At 36.0% G+C, this 17,531-nt stretch overlaps 1 pseudogene; it reads right to left on the bottom strand.

Moving 5' to 3' along the window:
* Positions 1-2,197: 2,197 nt before the first annotated feature.
* On the bottom strand, positions 2,198-3,439 carry LOC149138530 (cationic peroxidase 1-like; annotated as a pseudogene).
* Between the last annotated feature and the right edge of the window lie 14,092 nt (positions 3,440-17,531).

The following is a 17,531-nucleotide window of genomic DNA, read 5'->3' as shown; positions in this document are numbered from 1 at the left end:
CTTCCTCTTCCCACTAAGAACTTAAATCCAAAAAGTTTAATAGATAAATACATATTTAGAAAATCACTATTCTAAACTTATTTATTTAAAATTGGTTAAAATATAAATATATTAGAAAATTAGAAAATAAATAATAACCACTTATATAAATTCTCTTTTTTCCTAATTTATGTTTAGCTTTCCCACCTTACTAAAAATAAAACTTTTCCAATTTACATATATATATATATTTTTTTCTATTTCCTCTCGTTTTCTAAATAAACATAATTATGTATTCAAACTTCAGAGCATAACCTTATATGTCAAGAATCTTGAGCAAAGTGATCCTAACATTTCCAAACTAACACTAACTTGTAACTCCTTAAAAAGCCCTAACGTTTCGAAGCCAGTTCTCGTGACATGAAGTATTGCTTTCTTTGAGGACTCTCCACTGAATAAAAGCCTAAACGGACTCTCCACTGAATAAAACCCTAAACGAGCCGACTCAAATTTCCTCGAATAATTCGCTCTACGAATCGAATTGACGAATTTCCGAATTTTTTTCCCGATTCGGACGTATTTTGATAACTATGCTTCTTACCCAATTTTATCCTCAACCGTCGATAATGATTTTCGATGTCTTGACATTACCGCGTGGAATAAATTTTAACAAGAAGTCCGAGTAAAACAGCCTGGACTAACTTCTGGTAACGAGCTATAGGTTTATTTTATTGTTCTCGATGCATTTTCCGATGATGTATCTCCGGACATGTTTTTCAGAGATCGGTCCCATAAAGAGACATAAAAAGAAGAGAAAGGTAACCAATAATTGGGTTCTTTGATGAAGCAAGTTATTATGATGGGCAAGCTATAAGAGGAGTTGGGGGTGTGGTGCCATTATGATACTGGCGTCAGGGAGATTCTATCACTTCCGGTGGAGGGCAGGATAAGGCAGAAACAACAAAGTCTTATAAGGGGTTTTACTGCTAGCAAAATGGTTAAGATTGGATCAAATCTCTATCCACAAAAATGTAGATAAAGTGAAAGACCACACTTCTTTCAACCCCTATCCTTTCCAACTGGATGAAGCATATTAGGAGATTGACAATCAACTTTCAAAACATATCTTACTCTCACATCTACAGAGAGCAAAACCAAGTGGCAAACCTTCTCTCAAAGAGCGGTATTCACTCCTCGCGTAGCAGCGTTCGCACATGGCGTGTTCTTGAACTCCGGGTCTTTCACTTCTTCATAGAGTTTCTGTTATTGCCCTCTGGATACATCACTGTGTATTTTTGAACTGTTCCTAGAGTATTTGTTATTGCTCTTTGAATACTTCCAACTGTGCAATTTTGAAACAAAATTACTCTTTGCAGATATTACTGTAACCAGGACTCTTTTATTTGTTATTGCTCTTTGAATACTTCCAACTGTGCATTTTTGTACTGTGCAATTTTGAAACAAAATTACTCTTTGCAGATGATACTGTAACCAGGACTCTTTCAGTTATAATGGAGTAAAGTAGAAAATTATAGATAAGAATACATAGACAAATCAGTAAAAGATTGAAAATTCTATGAGGAAACCTCAGAGAATGTACTCTCCTTTTTGTTAATACGAAAAAAAAGCGTCTTTATTTTCTTTTAAAAAAATTCCGCCCGACATGTAAAATGTTGACTTTAGCACGCAATTTTTATCATGATAACTAACTCAGCGTGGAGGATTTTCGGGATATTTAAAGTGATCAAGACGGTCAAAACTGCAAACCAAATAATGTATCGTTCAGAAAAAGCAAATCCATCGATTGCAGGTCTGGAGTCTCCGACCAAAAACAATAATCGAATTAACATTTAGACATCATTTTGATTTTCAAATTTGAAGAAATAGAATATGTACATCTTCAAGTATTTACTTATAAGTTCAAATTCAAAAAAATAAAATATATACATCTTCAACAACGAAATAAATTTGAATATTAAATTATTATTATTTTAATATTTTTTTGGAACATGCTTTTTAATAAGGAGACAAAAGCATTCCCATTAAAATAAACGGTCTATATCTTCTCTCCTATGTAACACTAATAAAGTATGAAGTTGTATAATTGTAACATATGCCTAAAGTATCCATGGAGACCAATCGAATACTTCTATTACAAATTACAAGGCAATATCGATGAAACTCATCCTACTAAAGAGCCACTTCACCAGTTGGTTGGTTAGTTAGGCTTCCTGCAATTCTTGCGGATCTCTTCGCCACTGCCTGTAAGAGTTTTAATGTTCCCCATCTTCACCATGGCGGCAGCAAAGTGAGAGAAGAAGGTGGTCTGGTTGGAGCTGTAGGTGGTCACCTGTGAATCAGTGGAGCCTCGAAGAGTTGTTGATCAGAGTGGGGAAGTCCCTTCTTGCATTTTAGAATATTGATGTAGTAGTTGTTGTCAAAGATAGTGGAAGTCACATAATCCAACGGCGACAGGTTGCTGTCTCCAAAGCCGGCAGTGCTCGGACACTTCAAACGCAGCAAAGTGGAGTACGTAGTATGACCGCCTGTAGATAGAATATCATATCAGATCAACCTAACACCAGCTATCAATATATACACTGATCTACAGTATTTAAATCTTATTTTTTTATAATTAATTGTATCTTAGTTCTTTTGAAAAGATGCTTCTTCATCTAAATATTATAAATGAAAAATAATAGTTAAAAATAAAAACAATATTTTGATTACCAGATAGTGTGACCATTTCCTTTTTGGAGAGGCCCTGTGCTTGGAATAATGAAATTAGGTTGCTCAGATTGGAAGTGGGAAGCGGAATGTTAATGTTTGCACCGCTAAAGTTCGCTGTTGTCGAGTCTCGCCGACCCAACCTCACAACTCACCAAGGTCCACCCAGCTGTCAGTTAAATTTTTAACAGACATACAAAATATTAAATGAAATGACCAGATTATTGTAGATTTTAGAAACGATTCATACAGAAATAACAAGATGGCGGAGCAAGGTTAATCGGGGTTACTTCAACAACAGAATCACGAGCAGCAACCGCGATAATATCTGCACATGACATGACACGACACCTCGAAGCCCCTTGCCGAATAGTTATTGGGATTGGCGTACTTCTCGCTAGTGAAGGTCGTGGAATTGTCCAACAGGACGGACCCATCGCAGCCCTGGAACAAGAAATGAAAAAGTGACCGTTGTCAAGCTGGTTGAATCAATAATAATAATATGAATTGTTCAACTTACATTAACAAAGCAGTCGTGGAATTGAAGGCAGAGAAGCGACGCCCCCATGCGTTTCTCTTTGGCAACGGCCTGCTTCACCGCGTCTTGCACTATTGACAGCGCCCTTGGACAAGACTTGGCATAAAAGGTGGGGCTTAGTTTTAGGCCAGCGGTGGCATCAGTGATCGAAGACATAATAAACACCATTAAAGCAGTACGCGCGAAACTCTTCATCAAAGCAGCCATTTTTGCTTATGGAATAAGCTCTCCAATGGCAACCTATTTGCGAATTCGCAGCCTTGCAGGGATGTCATAGGAGATATGTGAACCCCAATTTATAAGGGCAGATGTTGGAATGTGAGGGGAAAATTCGTGAGCAGGGGAAAATAAAAACCCTTTGGGTTACTTGACTTTATTTTGTGTACCGCATTGGTAGAGAGGAGAGGCAACCAATATTTAGGGTGTTTTTGGTCTATTAATGTGTATCGTTATTGTTGGATAATTTATTTGTTTAAATTCAAAGGATGGACATTTTAATGATGTACATATACAACCACAATCATTAATGGATCATAGTTGCCTTGGTAGAGATACATGTTTCTCGTAAAGAAGCGTAGGACTGTAGCAGTGCTGTGCTAAGTTTTCAAACTAGATGGCCCACACCGGACATTGTGAAAGACGAGTCTGGCAAGGAGCAGTGTCTGTTGCCATTTCCACACCAAACAATCACTTCAGTTTTTATGATTGTCACATCAAAACCTGCATGTTCACAAAATTGGCCAATCTTTTAGTGCTTTACCTAAAATAAAATCTTCACCCCTTCTGCCTCTATGTGATTGGATGTTGATTCTTCTTGTCGAAATTGGAACCTTTCCAACAATACATCCACGGTTCTTCATATTCCCCGATGCCATGGCATGAGATAGGGGGCTATACAACTTCATAATCTTCAACCCCATGCCGTGAGATAAGGGGCATTGACAGGGCATCTTTTGGCCATAACGATTAAAAATCGTCTAGGAATTATATTTTAAAATTAGATTCACTTTGATGAAATGTGAAAATTTTGTTTTGAGAATTTTAATGGTGTTTGAAATTTTGTATTAAAATTATTATTAATAATAATTATTTTGAGGATTTATGTTTTTTTTAAATAAAATTGTTTGTTCAAATTTATAAAGTTAAAACTTTAAGATATGTATATCTAAAATTTTATATATTAATTTAATTTCTATTTAAAAGTATTTTTAAATTATTATAATTACTCGATAAAAAAATATATATTTTAAAATCATTTTCATTTTATTAGTTTGTTTGAAAAGTTGCCCACCGGGTTTTGGATTGATGGTCAATGGGTGCATTGTTAAAGCACTCCTTGTGATAGGTTACTGGTTCAAATCCCCGTGAGTGCTTAGTTATCAATCAATAGAAGAAAAGATAATTTTTTTTTTTTTAAAATCTATTAACACTAAAAATAACAACATTAACGTAGTTGCTAAACAATATTCATTAGAAAAGTAATATTGGGGAACCTTATTTTGAACTAATAATATTTATAACCATATTAATTAGAATTAATTGTTCAACATTTTTTAGGTGATTAAATTTAATTTTGGGAGGTATATTTTCACATTGTATATATATTTAATTTTAATTAAAAATATTATAAAACATGAATAATTTCATTTTTATTGTGCTCTTTCTATTTGTTGTGAATATCACAATCTAATATAAATTATGTGCCTTCTATTTTTATAGATATTATAATTCAATATAAATGAAAAATATGAAAATATTTCACATCTACTATAAATAAAATATTTTGATGTCCATGAAAAATAATATAATTTTATATCAACTTTACAAATATAAAATAACACAAGTAAAAGAAAATCATATATATAAGAGGAAGATATATAATTTTTATATTTTATAAAAATATTTTAATATATAACTCAAATAAATTACTTGAATAAGCATATTCACTAATTTATTTCCATATCAACTTCATATATATCTATATAAAAAGAATACAAATATATATATTTTGATGTTGATTATAATAAAATATTCAGTGCCCACAAAGAAAAAGTAATTGAAAGAGAAAAAACAATTACTTTCTCATAGAAGGAAAAGAAGAGATGTGTAATTTATTCAGCTCTTAATTTAACATTAATATGTTACATTTAAAAAATATTAATAATAATAAACAATTCACTGTGCATCATAAATAAATATTTCAATATGCAAGGCTAAACAATATTGATGTCTATTTAAAAATATATCACTAATAAAAAAATATTTTAATATGGAGAATGTGGTCCATAAATATGATATTTCAATGGTCATGTCAAGTGAAATATTTCAATGTGGTTTATATATATATATATATATATATATATATATATATATATATATATATATATCCATAATAAACATCAAAACACTTCTAAAATCTAAAAAGTCATAAAAAATAGCTAAATTATAACTTTATTTTCAATTATATATATATATATATATATATATATATATATATATATATATAAAAACAAGATCCTTAACCATGAAGAGTCACCCCATTGGAAGATTCATACTCTGTAGATAGGTGATGGGTCTCTTAAACAAAAACAATTCAAGGCTCATCTATCTTGTGGCACATTTTAACCTTTCTTTTTCCATTTGATAATATATTTTTCAAGTTAAGGTTAGAAGGTATTTTATATATCATGTAGCCTAATGCATTGAATGAGCAGGGCAAATATGATTGAATGTGCAAGGCATATATCGACCACTTTATTTTATAGCAAAGTTTTCAAATATTTAATTAATTATTTATAATTATTATGTGGATAAAGAGATTTAATCTTGATTAAATATTCTAAATTATTCTTAGTAATACTTCCAAATCAAAGGTTGAGATTTATCTCAAAGTAATTATAATGTTTCTTCCCTTTTAATTAAACTATTAATTTAAAAAAGATCATATGAAAAATATAAAATAATTTATGGTTTTTTGGGCATGAAGTATTGATAATCCATAGTATTATAACAAAAGTTATTTATAGGTTAAGAATATCTATAATAAAATGAGGTGAATATGCACATTTAAAAATCGTGTTGCGTGTATTTTAAAGATAATTTATACCTTAATTATTTTTAGAATTACTAATAATCTAAAATAAAATTATCATTTATTTAATTTTTATATTATATTTTTTCAGAAAATTTGATACAGTGACATGAAATAAATTTGGTAGAAGGAACCATAGCCGCATCACCCAGGATGTCGAGGTCAACGAATCATAGCCACCTTCTGAATATGCAATTTGATTATTCGCAAACACCACAGATCCATCACCTCGTTATGAAGAGCGTAGCCTTCAACAAAACAAAACTTAGCACGAAGAAAATCTCAATTCAATTTTTACAATCCCTCCACGCCCATTTTTAACTGTAATGTTTGTTATACAAGACCCTTCATACTGGAGATTCGTATCTCTGGTGTTGATTTTTGTAATTTTCAATACGATATCTTTTCACACATAAAAGTTGGTAGGAGATCCATAAATGCTTTGGCAATGCTATGCAAAGTCCACCATTGACATCGCTGTTTGTGTCGTCCGATCACTGACGCTTTCATTGCTTCGCTAGTTTGTGTCGTCGGATTGACTCGCTGCACAAACGAATAATCGATGCTCCCCCATTTGGGGATAACATTTGTCTGCTTCGACTAATGCATTTCACTTCGAAAAGGACGCGCAAACCGTAAATTGCAGTGTTTGGTTATTAGTCCCTGCCTTTGGCATAGCACTCACTATAGCGATCGATCAATCGTTTGACCGCCTATTAGTTGATCGATCAGATCAGTTTATCCGTTTTTTTTTGGTTTTCTGGTATTTTAAGCAAAGTTTGATCATTACAATTCAAAGTTTTAACACTGAAAGCATTCTACCTCTTATTAGCGGCTTCATGTGGCCCAATGCAAGAAAATTGCGGCAATACCATTTTATCCAAAGTTCAGACAACCAATATACTTCGAGGCCCTTTCGAGCTCCTTTCCACATGTATATCAAGGGCCCCTCCACATGGCTATTAGCATGCAAGGCCCCTTCCATATGGCTATTAGCATACAACTATGGTATTGTAAAAGATAGTCGTTGCAGAAGGCTCAAGCAGAAATTAGGGCCACTCCTTCACTATTTTGTCGCCTCCTGCCCAGAAGAGTCTGCAAGATTTCAATTCCAGTCTTTGGACGTCGATTTCAATTCCAGTCTTTGGACGTGCTTTGTTATCTACACGCTTGAGAATTCAAGATTTCAATTGCAGTCTTTCGACATAGTTCATAGCTAGTTGCACTAGAGAAAGGCAGTGGCATTGTAGTTTGCGACCTGACAGACCTGGTATGTATCAGACTATCTTTATGTAAACTTCAGATGCAGCTAACTTGGAGATGTACCTTACTTGTTATTTTATGTTATTTCGCTAGCTGCAAGGGATCTACTTGCAGAGGATCATGGAGAACCTGTTAATTGTGACGGATAGAGAACAAAATGCTTCAAAACCTTTTAAAGCATAAATTTAGGATCGTGGCTTCAAGGTGAACTTACCAAAACCTTAATAGTAGTTGTTTAAGCAGTATAACAGTGATTTTGTTTGAAATGTTTTTCTTACATTTCTATTCTTCTCTGGATGATTTTCTTTCTGGCATCGTATTCTTCTTTGGAAATGATTTTTCTTTCTGGTATTTTCTTGCTGCGTTGTTTTTGTTGTGCCTGAACCTTTCTTTAAAAGTTATTTCAGGGCAAAGACCAGAAATTAAAAAGAGAAAGAGCATCCATTACATTTAAAATAGTGTAAATAAATTAGAGCGCCATAACCTTCATAAAATTCAGAGCACCGTAATCTTTCTTTAAAGCTTATTTCAGGGCAAAGATCAGAAGTTTCACACAGAAAAAAAGAGAGTAGCATTTAAAACGATGTATATAAATTAGAGCGTTGTTAGCTTTATAAAATTCAGAGCGCCGTAAACGTTCTTTAAAGCTTATTTCAGGGCAAAGGCCATCATTTGCATTTAAAAGTGTACTCTCTACATTATGGTGTTTTTAATGTCCGCGATAAAATTTTTGAAAATTTGGCTACAGTGTGATTTTTTGTTTTTCATATATATATATATAAAGTTTACTAAAAAAATTCTTTATATTTCACTCAGCAAATTATCAGTCAAAACAATGAAAACAAATATGCCGGAGATCTTACCCTGAAGCCAAACCCTAATGGTTTGAGCCTGCGTGCGAAGGAGGAAAGTCGACGGACTGTAACTTGTCAACAACCAAATGCAAGGTGGATTAGAATCCCAAACACAGAAAATGGGAAGTGAATCACAACAATAATAACACAATAGACATAAAATGTGCCGCCGCTCACCTAAGGGATGGTGTCATGCCCCTACACCTGTGGTAGTCTTTCAACCGCTTATAGCGAGGTGCGGCACTACCAACCATTTTCTTTTCACCAATACTTACGATTGTAGACTACGCTTAACATTCCATACTTAGTCTTATTTTCGTTACCAAGTATTATTATGTGTTCCTTTATACAAGTGAAAGCCCATAACATTCACATAAACAACATTATATAATAGAAATGCACAACAGTATAAAGGGAGGGGAAACTCCCTGCAATATGAGTCTCCCCGAATCAATATATTATACAATCTTCACTTTTACAAAGTACAAGTTAAATTTTGGGAAACCCCAAATTTACACTTAGACAATTTTCACAACTTCGGCAAACTCAGTTGCCCAGCTCGTCGGCACCTTCGCACGGTCACTGCACGACTCACCAACCCTTCGTTCACCTCGTCGCACGTTCGTGTTGTTTTCCCAACTTGGGCGTGCCTCCAAGTCACCACACACGGGCGCCTCTGCCCGAGACACACCTCCGTTCACAATCTCAACACTTCACCAAATCACCGTGCACACTTGCACGACGGGCGGGTGCTCACCCGAGCCACCCAAGAAGCCGTGCCAAGTCGTCACACAAATTGGGCGCCACACATACAACGTGCATGCCTTACCCAACCGCTGGGCGACCCTGCCCGCACCTTTCACCCATAACCGAGTTAAGCGTTCCTTCACCGTGCAACCAAGCCCAAGAATGGGCGCATCCAAATCTGCGCCTTCCTCTCCTTAGTTCTGCGCACTAGAACTGCGCCTTAACTCCTTGAGCGAAGATGTTGAGCGATTGTATGATGTCCAAATGAGAGCCAACGCTCTTTCATATATACACATGGTAGGGCGAGTTCTAGGCTGCCCAGCCGACTCGCCCAAAGCCCTCACGCCATCGCAAAAGCTCCCAAATATCATGTCGGCCTTTCCTTCAAACGCCTCCACCCTTTGTTGGCTCCACACGCTTGTTGGTCGGCCTCCACAAGGTTAACACCATGCCACCACGCATATAAGTAGCTCGCCCTCCTCATATGCGCATATCTCAATATCGCACACCCAAGGAAGCTCGCACACCAACTGCAGTCGCACTTTGTTTAGCCTCAACGGCACGCCCTCTACGGTCGCACTTCGGGTGGAGCTGCAGGTCGTTACAGATGGTCTCCTCACAACTGACAATAGCCAACAATGGTAAACATTGGAAGGGTTACAAGCCCTCCATCACCGAGAGTACACTCAGAGAGGAATCTTACCGAAACATACAGTGCAAATGAAGTACGGAAGGCAGGGCTGGATCGAGTGGTTACCGGAAAGGAACGCCTACGTTACCCAACGTATATTTTACACAGGAGAACACAGGTAATGTATGCGGTGAGTCTAGAGAGTATGATAATGCCACACACAAACACATGGCTTCCATGCAATGCACATGGTGCTTACACATATTATAACATGAATTACTTTGCTATTTTAATTATATTTTTATTATTTTACTATTTTAATTATATTTCTATTACGGGCAGTGATTACCGTCTGTTCCATTGTATATTCGGGTTTTTAATTAATGCGATCTAGTTCTTGAAACAAAAATTGTTAGTAATGTAAAATAATTTACCCGACGTCTTTCTCTTGCCTTGAGAGAGGCAATAGGCTGTAATTCTTGGTTAAATTTGATGCGAAGCTGTTCTCACTGTAAATTTGTGTTTCCAAAGCTCTCGGCTATTTTTTTCCCACAAAATGTCGGATTCAGCCACATATTTCCACTTGCTGGACACTGATACGCTCCTAGCCTAGCTCACAATGTCTAGCGGTGACAACACTAGAGCAAATACATCGACGCAAAGCCATTCAGATGGATCACCATGAAAGTCTTCCATTATTCCTCCAAATACTTCCTTATGGCCTCAAGATTTAATACCTTCGAACTTGTATATATATTCAGTCGATAATTTAGCGTGCTGCCATATATACACTACCATAAATATGCATATCTATTATTCATAACTCTGCTGCTATGAGTTGTAAGAACGCCTTCAGTGGAGCTTTCGAACACCCCGTTATACCATACATTGAACCCTAGCGTCGCCTCTTTTTCTTCTATATCCAGAGAGAATTCATTAGTTTTCTCTGTTGTCTGATATAGATAGAACCGGACAAAAAATATGCCAGAGATCTTACCCTGAAGCAAAACCCTAATGGTTTGAGCCTGCGTGCGAAGGAGGAAGGTGGTGCGAAACATAAAGCCACCCCACATGCATGATACTTCTCTTAATACTTCTCTCAGCTGTGGTATAGCTCTTGGCTGGCTCTTTCCTAGAGAGGCGAGGGGATACCATTCATTTGACAGTCCAGAAACCATGTTAATTTTGCTCCATATGCGCCAAATGTATCCATAAATAGTAGGATTTCCTAGCTCTGAATGCCAAATGTATGATAAACAACAAATTTTGCAAATAACGGTAAGATTACCTAGCTCTGAATGCCAAACGTATGATAATAGCAAGATTTCCCAACTTTGAAGCTCTGAACATTCTACCGATAGATTGGAAAGCACCTTTGTCTTACCTATTCACGTCTTCTAAAACAGTGGAATTACACACTGATTATGAGTCTTATCAATGGAGTTACTGTGTTTTTGGGGTTACTATGTTCTTTAACCTCGCTAGTAAACCTCGCATCATTGTTTAAACCTAGTGTATGAGAGATCGTGGTAAGTTATACACAGAAATATTCACTAACATGCATGTGGTAAGACACGCGGTAGCTAATACATAAATATTGACTAACAAGTGGTGATTTATCTAGGCACTTTATAACTAATATTAAGAGCGATGTATATTTAATATATATTTTTTACCGAGATTATCTTAGATGGAGTATAATTGTTATAACATGACATGTGGAGCGTCGTTGCAATGAAAATACGTTTCTATGGTGATATCATAATTAATAATAGGTTGCAGTAATGGCAAATCGAAACGTATCTATGCTAGTATATTCCATTGAACATAATGTTGTTTAGGTAGGAGAGTAGGAACTGACAAAACTCCCTCGTATTTCTCCTCTTTCTTTCAAATATAAAAACGTTAATCCATTCCCAAGGTACAAGAGACAGAGTTAAGCTAAAGCAGTGAGAGCAAGATAATACTAACTTAGTCATATTCATTCCCGTCGGAAATAGTTTTCATATATTAATCTAATGTGACATATAATCCAATCCAAATCGTTAAGAGCCAATGTAAATGGTACTTCATACTATATTAACAAAGATAATGTGTTGCATGTGCATTTTTTTTTTATTAGTCATCTCCACATCGTACTATAGTTATTTTTTATTGTTTAATTAAAATACTTTTATATTTTACCATTTAAACTAAGATATCTTAATTGTGGGGACGAGATAAGAAAAACCATTGCTTCCAAATACTTTAATACTTGTAATAATTGTGATCAAAATTGTCATGATCAAACTATGAAAAGTGAAAAAAGTGTCACAATTGTATATACAATCATGAAGTTTCAGTATCAAAGCGAAATTTCATGGTATCACTGTAAAGTGAGTACGCATTAATCATTTTACTGTGTTATTTTCTTATTTCGAATAAGCACCGCAAGTAACTGTGTTAAGCTTTCCATTTGTCTAATCAATTCGTGACTTTTTTCAGCTCCTCTTTTCTCGACTCTCTCAAACAATTTGTCTGTCATTTCTACTCCGATATGGGCTTCAGTCATAGTCTCCTATTCATTCCTATACTGCATTGAGAGCTATCTTCCTAATAAACCGCGGTCTTCGCTGTTGTACTCGACCGTGCCAGCAGCTTCTCCTCTCAAGACTTTGCATCTATGTAAAGTGAACGATCCCGTGGTTTTCACCATAGTCTTGGATTCTTCGATAGTTGAAGAGAAGAAAGGCAAATTGAATGAGTGCAATTTTTCCTCGTGCAGTAAGCCCTGCTAAGCATCAATCATATTTGTGAGAATAATTCAAAATTTCGTTATAAGAAGGCTAGGGAAACATCAAACAAGAAATGAGTCATATCCCATTTATCTCTGAAAGCAGCTGCCAACAGCTGCCCACATAAACTGAGCAAGCTCCCTTGTTCCCTCGGATCAAACGAAATTCGACACGGAAGAATCAGAAACATAACTCCGCCTTCATTCATTTCTTGGGCTCTAGCTCTCAGAAATGCATTGAGGTCAGATTTGAATTGCTCAAGATAAGCCTCTGCAACTGCATAGGATAACACAATAGACATAAAATGTGCCGCCGCTCACCGCAGTCGTCTTGTCAGGTTTATCCTTCACCATGGATCGCATACTTGGAATTGGTCAAACAAATATGGAAGTGTAATTCATTCACGCGGGTCCGTTTGAACAGAGTTGTGCAACTATGCAGATTGTGGTGAGTTTCTCAACCCCGGTAGGGACTACTGCTATGTTGGGAATTTCTGGTGATTCCAAACAAAAGATGAACAGAGGATAATGCTCTGTTTTTATCACAGGATCTTAACACAGGGAAGCTAAAATTGTTTTCTGGAGAACAGAGTTTTCAACACACAAAAAAAACTTTGTATTCATTAATAAAAACAACAACTGTTACAAATTCCTTCCTCTCACAGAGGGATTCTCCAAGAACGCGTTAGTTACACAAAAAAATTTACTCTGTCTTCTCCTGAAAATTTTACACTGCGGTGTGTAAAAATTTTCTTTACATTCACTGTTGTGTGAAAATTTTTCATTCATTTACGCTGCTGCGAATTTCCTTTCGTTTTCACTCAACGAAAAACTTTCTTCACACTGCTGTTTTTTCACACTACATTACATATTTAATGAACAGTTACAGTCGCGCTTCTCCATGCTTCCCTTTTCTTGTTTTTCACTAACGAACAACAACTAAACAAAAAAACATTACATTACCTTTTTTTTACTTGTGCCGTAAACAAAACTACATCCGTGAAAAATAAAAAACATTAAAATTAAAAACTTTACCAACATTTTACCAACCATCGTAAATTTCATTAATTACATTACTAAGGAAAAACTGGCGGTCAAAATGAAACTTTTACTTCACGTCAAGTCCATATGGTGTAGGCCTGTACGCAACTTTGGTTTCAATCGACGGTGGTCAACCTTGTTATCAATCGAATGGTTGCAATAAATATCGCACGGCCTCCTCATACCGGTCTTTATGCTCCGGGAAAAAAATTGTTTTGAAAAACTGTTGTGGCACGTGTCAATCGATGATTGTTATCGCTGCCTTCCAGAGAATACCACTGCTTGGTGAAAAGTGGTGCGGGAAAAGACTGGCGGTTTTTCTGAAATGTACACGGTCCCTGTTCAACTGTCGCTGCAGTTGAAATTACATTTCAACACTCCCCTTTAATTTCAACTGCTGGGTTATCAGTCATACCCAGACATTTCCTCAAAAATTCAAAACTTTTCTGTCCCAATGGTTTGGTCAGAATGTCTGCAATTTGCTCCTGAGTTCTGCAGTGTTGTAAAACAATTTCTCCATTGTTTACCAATTCCCTGATGTAATGAAACTTTGTGTCAATGTGTTTCGTTCTCTTATGAAACACAACATTCTTGGATAATGCAATAGCTGAGCTATTGTCACAAAAAATCACAGTTCCTTTTGTTTGCTCTTGGCATAAACTTCTTAACATCCTTCTCGTTCAAATTTCTTGACATGCTGCTGCTGTAGTTGCCACATATTATGCCTTTGCTGTAGACAATGCTACAAGAGGCTGTTTTTAGAAGCCCATGAAATGGCTCCTGAACCCATGTGAAAAACATAATCGGATGTGCTTTTCCGATCATTTACACTTCCAGCCCAATCACTATCAGTGTATCCAATTAAATATGAACATTCTGAAGTAGTATATAAAATGCCAAACCTTTTAGTACCTTTGACATACCTCAGAATCCTTTTTGTTGCATGCCAATGTGCTTCTTTTGGCCTCTCCATGAATATGGGAATTAAACTAACATCATACATTATATCCGGCCTAGTTGTAGTCAAATACATGAAGCTGCCAACCATGCTCTTGTACAAACTAGGATCAAAATCCTTGCTGCTGTCCTCTTTGCTGAGTTTTAATCCCATTACTGTGGGAGTGATTGCTGCTTTGCTTTCCTGCATATTAAATCTTTCTAACACTTCATTAACATACTTTGCCTGTGAGATAAAAATCCCATTTCCATTTTGTTCTACTTCTATTCCTAAGAAGTATCTCAGCAAACCCATGTCAGTCATTTCAAATTTTTTTTTCATGACTGTTTTGAAATTTTCAATAAGGTAATCATCATTACCTCTGAAAATAACATCATCAACATATAACACAACAATTAGTAATTTACCATCCTTTTCCTTGATGTAGAGGGTGGGTTCTCCCTCACATTTTTCAAATCCATTTTCTAGTAGATAGGAATCTATCATACTGTACCACGCTCTTGGGGCTTGCTTCAGCCCATAAAGAGCTTTCTTCAATCTACACACTTTGTGCTCTTGGCCTTTCTTTTCATAGCCTAGAGGATGCTCAATGTAAACCTCTTCCATTAACACTTCATTTAGGAATGCTGACTTCATGTCCATTTGGTAAACTTTCCACTTGTTTTGTGCTGCTATGGACAACACTGCTCTCACTATTTCCATTCTAGCAACCGGTGCAAAAGTTTCCTCATAGTCTCTCCCATACTGCTACTTATATCCCTTGACAACCAGTCTTGCCTTGTGTCTTTCTATTTTTCCTTCAACATTACTCTTGGTCTTGTAGACCCATTTAACTCCAATGACTTCCTTTCCTTTTGGTAATTCAACTAAATCCCATGTCTTGTTTCTTTCTATGGCATTGATCTCCGCATCCATACCTTCTATCCATTTCCTATCCTTAATTGCTTCTTCGAAATGAACAGGGTCATCAACATGACAATATAAAGACATTTACTTCTCCTTTTCCCATAACAGAAACTTTATTATCAGTCCCTAGTGTGACTTGTGACTTCACATTCTGATCTAACATAGAAAACGGGGCTATGTTTCCTGTCATATGGTTACTGCAACTGGAGTCTAGAAACCATACATCTTCACTCTTTTCTTCAACCATATTACAAGCTAAGAACAAATTTTTTTGGCTGATATTTTCTTTAGTGAAATTTGCACTAGTTCTATTATTCATATCATGATGCTTCTTCCTGCATTCATTTGCATAATGCCCATATTTTTTACAATAGTGACATTGAAAATTGGATTTATCATACCTTTGTCCTTGAGCATGATGTTGTGCACTTTGTTGGCTGCTGCCTTGGCCTTGATTCTGATTTGGATTGCTGCCTCTTCCTTGAGCATTTGCTGGACTATTTCTTCTACCTCTATTTTGGCTTCTGCCTCTTCCTCTCTTGTTTTCTCTGCCTTGACCTCTTCCTCTTCCAAAGAACATCTGGGTCTTAAAGGCATGCTCTAGAGATGAGTTTTCATTTCTAATCAATCTCTACTAATGTGTTATCAGTGATGCATGTAGTTCATCAACTGAGAAGTTTGTGGGATCCTTTGTCTCTTCTATGGTGGTGACAATCACATTGAACCTTGAGGGTAGGATCCTCAATAGTTTCTCCACAATCCCCCTTTCTTCAAGAATCTCTCCATGAGACCTTATCTGTGTGACCAGACCAATCACTTGTGTGAAGAATGAGTCAATATTATCTGACTCCTTCATGCAAAGATTCTCAAAATCTCTTCTCAGCAACTGTAGTTTTGTTGTCTTCACTTTCTCCATGCCTTGATAGGCTGTCTTGAGAGTTTCCCATGCTTCTTTGGATCTCTTAGCTGCTGCTATTCTTGGAAACACACTCTCATGCACTGCTTGATACAAAAAGTAGAGGGCTTTTGAATCCTTCCTCTTATTGCTCTTCAACAGATCTTTCTTTGCCTGAGTTAACCTATTAAACTCATTTTCATCTGCTAGTTCTTCAAAACCATCCTCAACAATTTCTCATAAGTCTTGGGAAGCAAGAAAAGCTTTCATAGTTATTGCCCAATAGTCATAGTTTTTCCCATTAAATTGTGGGAGCTGGGTATTACAAATACCCATGCTAGTGTTGGCTCCAGCTATTCTTGCACTCTTAACTATGCTTCAAAATACTTGACTGTGTATTTAAAATAATTGACTGTCTTTAACAGTGACACAAAAAAAACTAGCTTGAGAAATACCTTGGATTCCTTTTTGACTGAGTCTTCACTCTGCTGGAGAAGTTGCTGCAGCAAGAAACCCTTCCTTCAGCTTCTTTGACACCTTTAAAGAGCCTGGACAAGCTTCGATACCATGTTGGGAATTTCTGGTGATTCCAAACAAAAGATGAACAGAGGATAATGCTTTGTTTTTATCACAAGATCTTAACACAGGGAAGCTAAAATTGTTTTATGGAGAACAGAGTTTTCAACACACAAAAGAAACTTTGTATTCATTAATAAAAACAACAGTTGTTACAAATTCCTTCCTCTCACAGAGGGATTCTCCAAGAACGCATCAGTTCCACAAAAAAAATTTACTCTGTCTTCTTCTGAAAATTTTACACTGCTGTGTGTAAAAATTTTCTTTACATTCACTGCTGTGTGAAAATTTTTCATTCATTTACGCTGCTGCATATACCATTACATATTCGTTCTCTTAACAAAAAACATTACATTCGCTGTTGCGAATTCCCTTTCGTTTTCACTCAATGAAAAACTTTCTTCACACTGCTGCGTTTTCACACTACATTACATATTCAATGAACACTTACAGTCGCGCTTCTGCGTGTTTCCCTTTATTTTGTTTTTCACTAATGAACAACAACTAAACAAAAAAACATTACATTACCTTTTTTTATTTGTGCCGTAAACA

Source organism: Pinus tabuliformis, chromosome X (genome assembly GCF_031772625.1).
Source record: "Pinus tabuliformis cultivar Carrire ecotype Pingquan chromosome X, CPIR1, whole genome shotgun sequence".
Taxonomy (NCBI): Eukaryota; Viridiplantae; Streptophyta; class Pinopsida; order Pinales; family Pinaceae; genus Pinus; species Pinus tabuliformis.
Note: the sequence above shows the minus strand (reverse complement) of the source record. Positions and strands in the feature narration are given on the sequence as shown.